This window comes from Halichoerus grypus, chromosome 3 (genome assembly GCF_964656455.1).
Source record: "Halichoerus grypus chromosome 3, mHalGry1.hap1.1, whole genome shotgun sequence".
In the NCBI taxonomy this organism is placed as follows: Eukaryota; Metazoa; Chordata; class Mammalia; order Carnivora; family Phocidae; genus Halichoerus; species Halichoerus grypus.
The window spans coordinates 97,955,168-97,967,397 of NC_135714.1; the positions used below are offsets into that span (position 1 = coordinate 97,955,168).

General features: G+C 38.7%; 1 long non-coding RNA gene across 1 annotated transcript in view; it reads right to left on the reverse strand.

The window, feature by feature from the left end:
• Positions 1–1,678: 1,678 nt before the first annotated feature.
• Positions 1,679–12,230, reverse strand: part of LOC118535454 (uncharacterized) — a 92,211-nt gene continuing 81,659 nt past the window's right edge. The window contains exon 4 of the long non-coding RNA XR_013446157.1: positions 1,679–1,799. This is a non-coding gene — a long non-coding RNA (uncharacterized LOC118535454). The remainder of the gene's footprint in view (positions 1,800–12,230) is intronic.

Below are 12,230 nucleotides of genomic sequence, written 5' to 3' on the forward strand. Positions count from 1 at the left end.
AGCTTTGGTAAATATGAAACCTATTAAACTTCCCTACTCACCCCTTTCCCATAACTCACATTATTACTCTACCCTGGAAGTTCAAAAGCCTCAAACTGCTCACCACTTGATTTTTCTGTACCTTTTGCAATTTGCTATTTCTGATTCTCTGCTGCCCCATCCCTCACCCCAACATCCCCCATCCCCAGAGCTGCTATTAAGACTTTTTTTTTTTTTTAATCTTAGCATTTCACTGTGATACATTTAGGTATAGAGATCATTTTACAGTTCCTGTTTGGGCTTCTTTAGTTTTCCTGATATTTCTTATCAGGTCTCAGTCATTATCTTTTCAGAAAATACTGCTGTCCCATTCTCTGTCTTCTCCTTCTGGAATGCTGACTAGATTTACTTTGGATTCAGCCTCCATTTCTCTCATCCTCACCTGTTTACCTTCCTTCTCATTTACTTACTGAACTGGCAATATCTTCAGGTCTAGAGTAGTAATTCTCTCATGAACTGTGTCCAACCCACTATCGAAACCATACATTTAGTTCTTCATTTCACTCATATGCTTTGTTTCTGTAGGCTCTGGTTGATTTGATTCTGTTTTAATTGTGCTTGCTCTTTACTTATAATTTAAAAACTCTTTTATTTCTTAAAATCTATAACTTATACTTCTTTTAGCACACGTATCTATTAACTGCAAAATGTTTTCAGACTTCTCTGTCTCTTGTCTGTCAGCTCTCACTCTTGGTATTTTGCTTCCTTGTGTGTTTTGTTTTGTTTTTTTAACGAGGTGCTCCTATCCCTTGGGCCTTTATCGGTGGGGACTCTTTAAGGTCTGAAAGAGACTCCTACTTGTTTCTACCATGAGCCTTAGCACTACCAGTCTTGGATCACTTGACACTAACTTGGCTTAAGATGTTTCAGACTGGGCGCCTGGGTGGCTCAGTCGTTAAGCGTCTGCCTTCAGTTCAGGTCATGATCCCAGAGTCCTGGATTGAGTCCCGCATCGGGCTCCCTGCTCGGCAGGAGCCTGTTTCTTCCTCTCCCACTCCCCTGCTTGTGTTCCTTCTCTCACTGTTTGTCTCTGTCAAATAAATAAATAAAATCTTAAAAAAAAAAAAAAAAAAGATGTTTCAGGCCACCACTGGTAGTGGGAGTTCTGTCTTCAAACACATATGAGGGTTAGTTTATGGTTAGAAATTCTCTGGAGATTTTTTAAAATTCTGCTTATCATCAAGGCTTAATACAGGCAGTTTTTCTCGAAATACCTAGGGAGGGGCAGTGTGTGTGGTACATGCAAGTTTATATCTGGTTCACCCTTTTAATTAGAGTACAGTCCTTTGGTATCCCAGTTTTATGGAGGAGGTGTGTCTCTTACTAAGCTTCCCATGTTAGGCAGGCCCTGGGCTTCCTTTCCCATCCCCATAAAACTGCAAAGAACCAAAAATTAACCCTGAGGTCCATCTAGGTCAGAAAAAACCCTCAAATGATGTCCTTTGCTCACCTCTCTGGATTCATTCCCACCTTCATATAATTCACAGCCTGAGTATTCCAGCTTGGGAATACAATCAAGACTTTTTTTTTCAACCAACGTTGTGACTTATTTTTAGCAACAGACTCGGTCTGGGCACCCAGAACACCAGGTTGCCCTTCACAGTTTGTACAGTCTAATATTGAGTCAAGTTACCTGATCATCCTGCTTGGTGATCAGCCTAATACAGCATCACAGTGTTTCAATCATTATGCCGAGATTTATATTTCAATTAGTCAGGTGCATTGTCTTTTTCTACTCTTTTTGCCTTAAGTGATAAAACCTGGTTGTAGAAGAAACAGAGATGAAGAAGATACAGTTAGCAAAGAATCTGGATTTTGGACCCCTTAAAGGAGTCTAAGCCAGGACTTGGACTGTGTTCATTGCCTTGCTCTGTTTAAGATTCCGTGGAGTTGGCCTTCACCTTAGGAAAGTTGATTGTTTACAAATGTTTGAACATTTTCTCACTGACTCCATGGTTGGGTGTGCCTTTGGAATAACAAAAGACGAATAAGTTAAATAAATTAAATTTTATCCTCATTTTGAAGGATATATTGAAAATAAGTAATCAAAAATGGAAGTAGGAATATATACCTGGATTCCAGCTTGTGAATTTTTTTCTCCACAGCACAAAGCCTTTCCAGAGGCCCTAAAATAGAGTGTGAGACTACAAATCTGGAAGGGAAGAGAGGATCACCTAATTCAACCCTCTCCCATTACTGATGAGGAAACCAAATCCCAGAGAAGTTATGTGACCTGTTTAACATCACACAATAGAAGCTATTCCAGGGTTGGGTCTCCTGATTCCTAGGAACTGATTCAACTCTACCGTGCTGTCATATACCATGTAGTTTCTGTTTCACCAGAAAATGAGAAACATGCACAATAAACTTGGTGGAATTTATAAATTTAGTTTATTTTGAGTACCTAATAACAGAGATTTATGAAAAACAATCTATTGGAACTCAAATACAAAATGAAAAACAACAGCTTAAAAAACTTTTCCATTGCATGGGATAGGCTAATCTTTTTATTTTCCAGTATCTTAGTTATCCTTACCAGTTCAGTATTTAGAAAACTAGAATGCATCAAAGTTACTTAGAGTTGCCATTATTATTAAAGATAAAACTTTTATTATTTACATATGTTACATTTTGAAATAAACTTAGAAATTCGTTTAGATATTTAGAAATAAATATCTTTCGTCAGCTTTCTCTGCCATTATCACAATTTATAAGACACATATAAATTATAACCAAGAAACCAGAGCTACAGGTGAGATTCAGTGTGAACTGGAGACCTGCCAGGAGTAAACCTCAGAACTCAATTAAATAAATGAGGTCAGAGGTTGACACAGAGAGAAGAATTAAGTATTGTCATCGCTACTCATGATAAGACAGCAGCAAATCACCTTGACTGAGGCACCACGAAAGTCTTCTTGGGTATTAGAACCAAATCACAGAAATGATCATGTCAGGACAGCTCTGATGCATCAGATTTTATGCATCCACTCATAACACATGAATAATTGCATATTGAGAGTCACGTTTTTACCTTTATAAGATGCTTTGCAATTGTGAATTTCCCTCTAAGGGAACAATAATAACTTACACTTGAGATTATTTTTGGACACATTAGCGTTTTAACTTCCTATTTCAAAAACACAATCCAAGATTCTAATAGATAACCCATGCTCTTTGCTGCCAGTACATTCCTGTCTCCACAGGTTCACGGACTTTTTAGTCACCTAGGAGTAGTCAGATCCAGCAGAGATTTTTGTTTGTTTTCTTTTGTTTTAAGAATAGACATAGAAAGTTCATTTATTTAGTACTGGTTTTATTCCACATCTGCAAGAAATCAAAGTTAGTATGGAAAGTATCTCCGGCATGGATAAGTTGTGAAATCAAAAGAACTGCATGTGTCAGGAGTGTTTACTTTTTGGATAAAGTCTCATGAGCAAAAACCGAAGATAGGGTAAGCATAATACGCACTAATAATAACAAGTAGAGTGCTCAATCAACAAAATATGAAAGGGGATTACTCTACAGAAATTAAACTCCATAGAATATGGAGTAAATAAAAAGGTAAAGAATGCCAACATTATTAGCAAAAAATGCCAACATTATTAACAAACATTACCAAGGGTATCAAGCAATATGGTAGGTAACTGTGAAGAATAACTAATAAAAGAAATATCATTTTTTTGCTGACAGAATTTCTGCTCCAAAACAAACACAATGATACAGATGTTGGCAAAGAAACAGTGGACACATTTTTACTCCTATTGCCAAAGAAAGAATTCCTTTAAGCTAACCTTTATTTCCAAAATTTGTTGAGCTATTTTTAGGACTTTTCCTCCAAATGGAAATTTGATGAATATGAAGAAAAAGGTTAATGGAAGAAACAAATCAGAGGACAGAGTTTATGGAAAATGGAGGAAGGATAATAAAAACAGAAGACCGAATCAGAGAGAGTGAAGTGAAGATGGCGCCATAGAGGATCCGTCCATTCACTCTCTCTTCCACAAATATTTATTGAGCCTCTGTTAAGTGCCAGCTATTCTTCTAGGCACTGGGGTTAAGGCAGGGAACAAAACAAAATACTTTCCTTTGTGGGGGTTTATATTCCCATGCAAAGGTTGGCCAACATCTTCTGTAAAGTTCCAGATAATAAATATTTTAGGCTTTGTGGGCCTCACAGTCTCTGTCACAGCTACTCAACTCTGCCATCGAATGTGGGAAAGCTGTCACTGAAAGACATACAAGTGGCCATGATTGTGTTCCAGTAAAATTTTTTTTTAAGATTTTATTTATTTGACAGAGAGAGAGAGACCGCGAGAGAGGGAACACAAGCAGGGGGAGTGGGAGAGGGAGAAGCAGGCTTCCCGCTGAGCAGGGAGCCCGGTGCGGGGCTCGATCCCAGGACCCTGGGATCATGACCTGAGCCAAAGGCAGACGCTTAATGACTGAGCCACCCAAGCGCCCCCCAATAAAATTTTATTTATTAAAACAGATGGCAGGCTGATTTGGCCCTCAAGCCATAGTTTGCCAACCTCTATTCTAAGTGGAAGGAGTCAGATAAATGTATAATATCATTTCAGGTCATTATAAATGCCTTGAAGAAAAGTAGAACAGGCCAAGGGGATAGAAGGTAATGATGCAGAGGAGCTGCTATTTCAGATCGTTAGAAAAAGTCTTTCTGAGGACAACAAGGCAGAGACCCTGGATGAAGCAAGTCTGTCAGACAGGATGGGATCCAGTGCATGGGTGGAGGGCTTGATTCTAAATAGGAGTATGGACAAAGAATCTCTTATAATAGGAAAGAAGACAAAATATGACATTGCTGAAGCAAGAAGTTGGCATATATGGTTGGGGGGATATTGGTGTTTTCTCTGATCACAGATGGAAAGTGGTGAGTGGGGCCACACTTACCACACTTACCCTCCTCTTATTTCTGTTCTCTACTTGCTGAAGACAGTAAATTCAGTAAGTATTGTGGGCAAATAAGAAATCTACAAAAGGACATTTTATAGCATTTTTAAAGGAGCAGAAGTTAGGGAGGAGGGTAAGTACATTCTAAGGATGACTAGTGGATGGTGCAACAGCTCCGAGAAATACCATATAACCTGGATGCAGGAGTCAGAGGGAACATGTATTCTGGTGTGCAGTGAGGGTTACTACCTAAAGAAGGTAGGAAGCGATCAGACGAATTTTATTTTATTTTAAAGATTTATTCATTTATTTGAGAGAGAGAGAGAGCATGAGAGGGGGGAGGGTCAGAGGGAGAAGCAGAATCCTTGCTGAGCCAGGAGCCCAATGCAGGAATCGATCCTGGGACTCCAAGATCATGACCTGAGCCGAAGGCAGTCGTTTAACCAACTGAGCCACCCAGGCGCCCACAATCAGAAACATTCTTAAAAGTTTAAATTTTATTTCATCAGCAATATTCTCATTCCATGGAGACCCTGCAGGGTTCTGTGAAAGGGGAGGTAAAATGTAATACTTAAGGAAAGCGAAACGGTCTATCGATGTCTGTTGTACCAAGAGAAACCAACCAAGAGGCCTGCCCTTCCAGCTCGGTTGGTGTCATCTCTGGCTTGCCCCACGAAAGATATCAAAGTATAAGTCAACGAAGCCAACTGTATGTAATCAAAGCTCATGAGAAAAATTGTGATAAAGACAACTGCTCTGCAGGAAATGACATGATAATATAGAATTGGGAACAGACAGAGAAAAATAAACTGGATGATTAAGAATGATATGGACTCTGAGAAACAAACTGAGGGTTCTAGAGGGGAGGGTGTGGGAGGATGGGTTAGCCTGGTGATGGGTATTAAAGAGGGCATGTACTGAATGGAGCACTGGGTGTTATACGCAAACAATGAATCATGGAACACTACATCGAAAACTAATGATGTAATGTATGGTGATTAACATAACATAATAAAATAAAATAAAAAAAAAGAATGATCAGTACATATGCAGAACTCATTTCTGAGCTCTAAAGCACTATGAATAAACTCTCATTTCATGATAAATGAATTATAGAAATCACTCATGCCCAGAAAAGTGATACCTGTGTGAGTCAGAGCTAACAGTGCCCTTCCTGAAACATTACATCATACCAGATAGATACCCAGTGGGAGCAAACTATGGTTCAAAATAAGAGGGCAACAGGTCGTGCTGTCTCATTCCTTCTGCCTACTTACAGCTTGACTCAAGACTGCCTGAAGTTCAAAACCTTTGTTCTCCAGGAACAATCAACTCTTCAGGCAAAGTCTGTCCAAAGAAATTAGCAACTGACAAGGAACCTTCACTTTTAGATTTGACATCTCATAATAAAACCCTGAGGTTTATATGCCAACCATAGGAAATAAAGCCTAATTCAAGTTGATGTCATTTCAGAGAGCAGCAGTGGTGGTCAGACCCAAGAACAAGCCCATTTGCCCTGCGTGAAAAGCCCGTGGGTTTGAAGGGAGATCGCCCATTGGTGAAAAGGCAGATTGGGTTGCCAGCGTCTGGCACTTAAAACCAGGAAGTTTCTGATTCTTTTTGGCTGACTGTTGTAATCTTGAGTAAGTCACTTAAGTTCCAAACACTCAACTTCCTTCCATCTAGAAACAATGATCTAATACTAAGAAATCCTAAAACTATGAGACAAGACAATTTCTTATTTATAATTACCAGCAGCGAACAGTAGTAGGTGACTAAGGAAGAAAAAAAAAAAGAAAATATCCATAAAGCAAAAGTAATTCATTCATTTTCAGAGTATTTCTACCACCATGTTACAAATATGGCCTCTAGAAATGTTCTTTTTGAGCTCTTCCAACACAGGCACTGGAACAGTTAATTCAAGAGGTAAGGTTCAGTGATGTCCACACAAACAGGTTTTCAAACTGTGGCTCTTCGTCTAGGTGGGAATAAGGGTGCAGGTGCCTGTTTTTGAATCATTACAGTATATTCATAAATTTATGTCCTAATCTGTTAGCTTAATTAAAGAACTGTCACCAAATATAACAAAAGTTTGGAGCTCTAGTTCAGGAAGAATGCCTTACTAAGATGCAGATTAGTGATGAGGAAGAATTAGGCCTCCAGGCAGGTCTCTTTTCCATAATATTTCAGAATGTAAATTTTTAAATTTGTTTTATTGTTATTTTTAATAAGCCCCCCAAAAAGGAAAGAGTATAACGTAGGGGTTAAGTATGTAGCCCTGGTTGTTTACTAGCTGCAGGTGAGGGGAAGCTACTTAATTGTGTAGTCCCAGACTTCACATTTGCAAAATGGGGATAGTTATGCCTAATCTGTGCATACTGCCGTGAAGTTTAAACAAGGAAAATGCATATATAAAAATTACATATACACATATATGTATAATATAAATATATGTAGCAATTAATGCAGTATCTGAGGCATAATTAAACTTGCTTTTTATAAGTGAAGAAAGTGGACCCATGTAATGCAGTAGTTGAGAGTAATTTTATTGTTGACTTTTCAGCTACCCAGAGCCTTAACAAATTCTTTAGGAAGAAGTGATTTCTTAAATTCTTCAAAAGCATCCACCAAATTTAGAGTAGGTATCACACCTAGTGTTTTTCTTCTCTTTGGGGAAAAACATAAATTCTATGCCAAATTCTATAGCTTATGTATGTATTATTTCAAATCCCCAAAATATTAAAATTTCCAGTTATTCTGGAGAGATTATTTGTGTATCAGACATCAAAATGTTGATCATTGTCTGGCAAATCATATCTTGGAATGTAGGAGTGTAGCAAAGTAGAACTGCTATAGAAAAATGGGAATTAAAAAAATAGAGAGACTAATCCTTACCTTCTTTAACCTCAGAGTCTAAACAATCAAGCCTTGTAATTACATGGCACGTTATACTTTGTACAGTAAAAATAAGACCAAAGGCACTTGTAACAAACACAGTTTTCTGCGAGCCAATGGCTCGCCTCCCTGCTCATCTCATTCCCTAAGCCAGGACTTGAGAAATCAGGTGACTTGGCAATGAAAAAGAAATTACATAGATATTCATGGAAAGCCCATAAACCAGGATGATGAGTAACTTGAAAACTCAAGCAAGGGTCTGCTTCCCTTTTATTGTTTTTGCCTCTGGCTTCTATTGCCTTTTATTGCCTCTACTGATGGCAGTAGAAGCTGTGAGCGTGGTAAGGAGAAAAGAGACAGCTAAAACTGACTTGGCACTGAATCCTGTCACACAGCATTGCAGGTCAGTGAGAACACAAGCAGAATTTGACTTGACCTTCTAAAACTCTTCACTGTAATCTTGGTCACTCTCTTAATTGAATTATGGATCTCAGGTTGGTTTTGTCTTTCATATTCTTCTTCGAATATTTTTATTGAATCGGTATTTGTTATTGTTACTGTTGTCGTTGCTATTATGCCAATTAGATCAATGAAAATGGCCCTATTCAAATGGCCAAGAACAAATAAGCAGAGCTGTTTTCTTGTCATAAATGATATATCCTATGAATATATTAATTTATGACTATAGAGAGCATGATGTAGTCCTTTTAAATGAATTTCTTCACCTCTAAGTTGAATTGAATTTAAAAAGACTTACCAATCACGGAGAGTTATTATGAAAAATATAAGAACTATGAGGCTTGAAAAAAATCATTAATTGAGTGTCCTACTTCTATGCCAAAAAAACCTTATAATTTGTTAAAGATAAAGTCTATATTAATTATATAATGCATGCATTATATGTATATAAAAGCACATGCTTTTTTAGTGTAAATCTATATTTATGTTATTTGAGAATACGAATCTGGGTCAAGGATTCCATGACATCCAAATAGCCAAGATTTTCCACTTTTTTGGCTTTTATTATTGAAAGAGGGAAAATGGGATCAGAGACCTAACAGCAAAGAGTTCCAGGCAGTTCTAAATGTGCAAAATCTGAACAACTTACCTCAGCCCAGGACTTAGCTTCTCCTGAGTCCACCTGGCTGTTTAGCTTTTCTTACCAGAAATACCACTCTGGAGTGTTCAGGAAGCATAAATCATAAGAGCCAAGAGAGAAAACCAGAAACTTGCACCTGGCACAACTTCTCTAGTCTTGTCAGTATAAATGAATGTTAATTCCAGAAGGATCTGAGGCCCCAGAACAGAGGCATGATAGATATTGTAGTTTGGTAGAAATAGTGTGGAGACGGGAGAAAGAAAATCTTTTGAATTCTGGTTCTGCCTCTTCATAGTTGTGTGAGTCAGGACCATTGTGGGAAGCTGCAAAAACCCCACTAGAATTAGCTTAGTCAAAGGAAAAGGAGGTATTTATTGGGTCAGGAAACCAGACAGGCAGCAGGTTAAAAAACACAGTTGTCATGAGGGAAAACTGAATCAGGGTCATGAGTGCTGCCAGGTCAGCTTTCTTCTCTTGGACCAGCACTCTCCATGTGCCTACCACGACAACTTTCAGTGGCTTCTTCTGGCTCCCATAAGAACAGCTTCCTAGCCAGAAAAGAAGAATCTCTCTCCACATCTCCTCCCTCATTTTCCTCCATCCCTCTCTTCGTCTAGGTTAAAAAAATGTGAGGAAAGATTCTAATTGTCTAGGCTCCCTTCATGTATTCATGAGATGGGTCAGGAGGGTTATTATTACCAGTTTAGGTCAAATGACCACTCCAAGGTCAGTTAGTGTTGCTCAGCAGACTGAGGTCACAAGATGAGGCAGCTCCCAGGCAGAACACACATTGGAGGTAAGGGTAGAGAAGCACTTTTCCACAAAAAGGAGGCTAGCACAGACACCATCCCTGTGAGTGAGGCAGCCCATGTGACCTGACTCTACCCCAGTAACTCCTGGGTCTTAGGCCAAGCTCTTTAACCTCCTTACTCTCCCAAAGTATAAAATGGGTAAAATTATAATACTTAACTCACAGAATCATTGTGAGGAATAATTAAACTAATTTATGATAAAAAAATATCTTAAAAAACATAAAATAACTTGCAAATAAATACATTTTCAGTTTTTTCCTCAGAACTAGTAGATTTCTGGAATCTGGTACAAACGAACAAAGGACTATCTTTCCCTCAGCCCCATTTTATGCATCAGATTCCTCGGAAAATATTCTAATAACTATCAGGTGATTTGTAGCATGAACACCACATCTAATATAAAAAAGACACATTAGCAAGAATTCGGTCCAATAATTTAAAACATAAGCCCGAGGGAGCAAAAATTTATTTTATTTCATCGGAAAAATACAGTTGGTTTGCTCTATAACCTAACACCTAATTATGGATTAATACAAAGAAATGTGTTTCCCTGTAAATGTAGCCAAAAATGTATCTTGAATAAGAAAATAAATTTTCTTAGTGCTCTTTGCTCCAAGCATTCTGATTCCTTTTTTTGGTACTGATTAATATCACATGAGAGACAATACAAATTTCATGCTGCCTAAAAGGAAACTGAGGTAGGAATATTTAACAGCTCCCCTGCAATAGTTAGTAACATTACTCAAGTAATGACACCAAACGTAAAATCCTTGTCTTCCACCCCAAATTCAGGACTTTTACCATCTCTTCAATTCACTGTCCTTGATTTAGTGCAATTTGACTTTGGAATGTATATATACGGTACTTGGTAAATTATGTAAGGTGGGGAGGTGGCTCACAACGTGCATGAAGCTTCCCTGGACTAGAAGGTTTTGTTGGATTTTCCTGGCAACAACTTTTCTCTGGTGGGGAAGGTAAAGGAATTTAGGGAAAGAGGTGAATTTCTCCGTGTCAGTCCTGCCTACCTGAGCCCATGTGGACACATCCTTACAAAAAATAAAATGATTTTGCCCCATCTTTGACATGCTATAATCTCACTCCCTCTGGGAATATGTCTCTGACCTCTCAAGGCTAGATCAGATGGCCGTCCTTTGGGTCCTAGAGAACACTGTGCTTGTTTCTTGTATCTAGTATATCTCTTTCGGTCTCAAAACGCCAAAAAATATGAATCAAACCAGCTTATACAAGAAAAGACCATTTTCTTCAGCAATGTATATATCTTCAGCGGCTAGTAAAGAATGTGGCATTTATTCATTCAAATATTTATTAAGCATCCACAATATGCTAGGCTTTATTCTAGGAAGTGTGGAGCTAATGCTTGAAACATTAATGAGTCCCATCTGCAGTTGGGACTAAGGATCAATCCTGCACCATAAACCTGGGCCCTTCCGTGCCCATCAAGATACAATTGTTTCCCTTAACTATCACAGTTTTTGTCCAGCCATTTTAACTGGGCTTCTCCTTAGTTTTCTACTGGTTTCCCAAGTTCCTTGCCATGGCTAGAACTCTGCCCTGCACTCTAGTCCACTCAGGAGAAATGAGCCCCTGTTTATTTCCAGCATGAACTTTATGAGCTCTCTGAATCATGATGCACCTGTCCCTTTAGCTTCAAAAACAGCCACTGCCCATTCTTTACAGTGGCTATTTCAACTTCTATTATTCTTTTTTTTTTTTTTTTTTTTTTTAAGATTTTATTTATTTGACAGAGAGAGATACAGCGAGAGAGGGAACACAAGCAGGGGGAGTGGGAGAGGGAGAAGCAGGCTTCCCACTGAGCGGGGAGCCCGATGTGGGGCTCGATCCCAGGACCCTGGGATCATGACCTGAGCTGAAGGCAGATGCTTAACAACTGAGCCACCCAGGCGCCCCTCAACTTCTATTATTCTTAAACCTCCTAGGTTACCACTGCTACCTCTCTTTCTCCCAACAGATGATCTCACCTCTTATCTCAGAGTAAATAGGAGACATTTGATACAAACATCTGGAAATTTATATCTGCACATCTTCAAAATTATCTGCACCTTCGCCCATTGTTTCCTTCTTTCCTGCTTTCAAAAGGGAAAAACCTCCCTTCTCCTGGAAAAAAACCAAACTCCTCAAGTTAGGGTCTGGTTCTCATTCTTGCCTTGTGTCTCTTTGACTTTGAAGCACAACTTTCTTTTGAATGTGTAAGTTCCCTTATAAATCAGACCTAATAACTTTTCCATACAGAGCCTAAAAATCCTCTAAAGTAGCTGAAAAGGTAGCAAAGCAATGTTCTCAATAGGAGTTTTAATAAACTAGATGTTTTTACCCTCAGCACTCTTGACATTTTGGATGGGATAACTGGGTGGGGGTGTCCTCTGGATTAGAGGATGATCAGCCACAGCTCTGGCCTCTATTCACTAAATGCCAGTAGCACCTCAAGTCCTGACAGT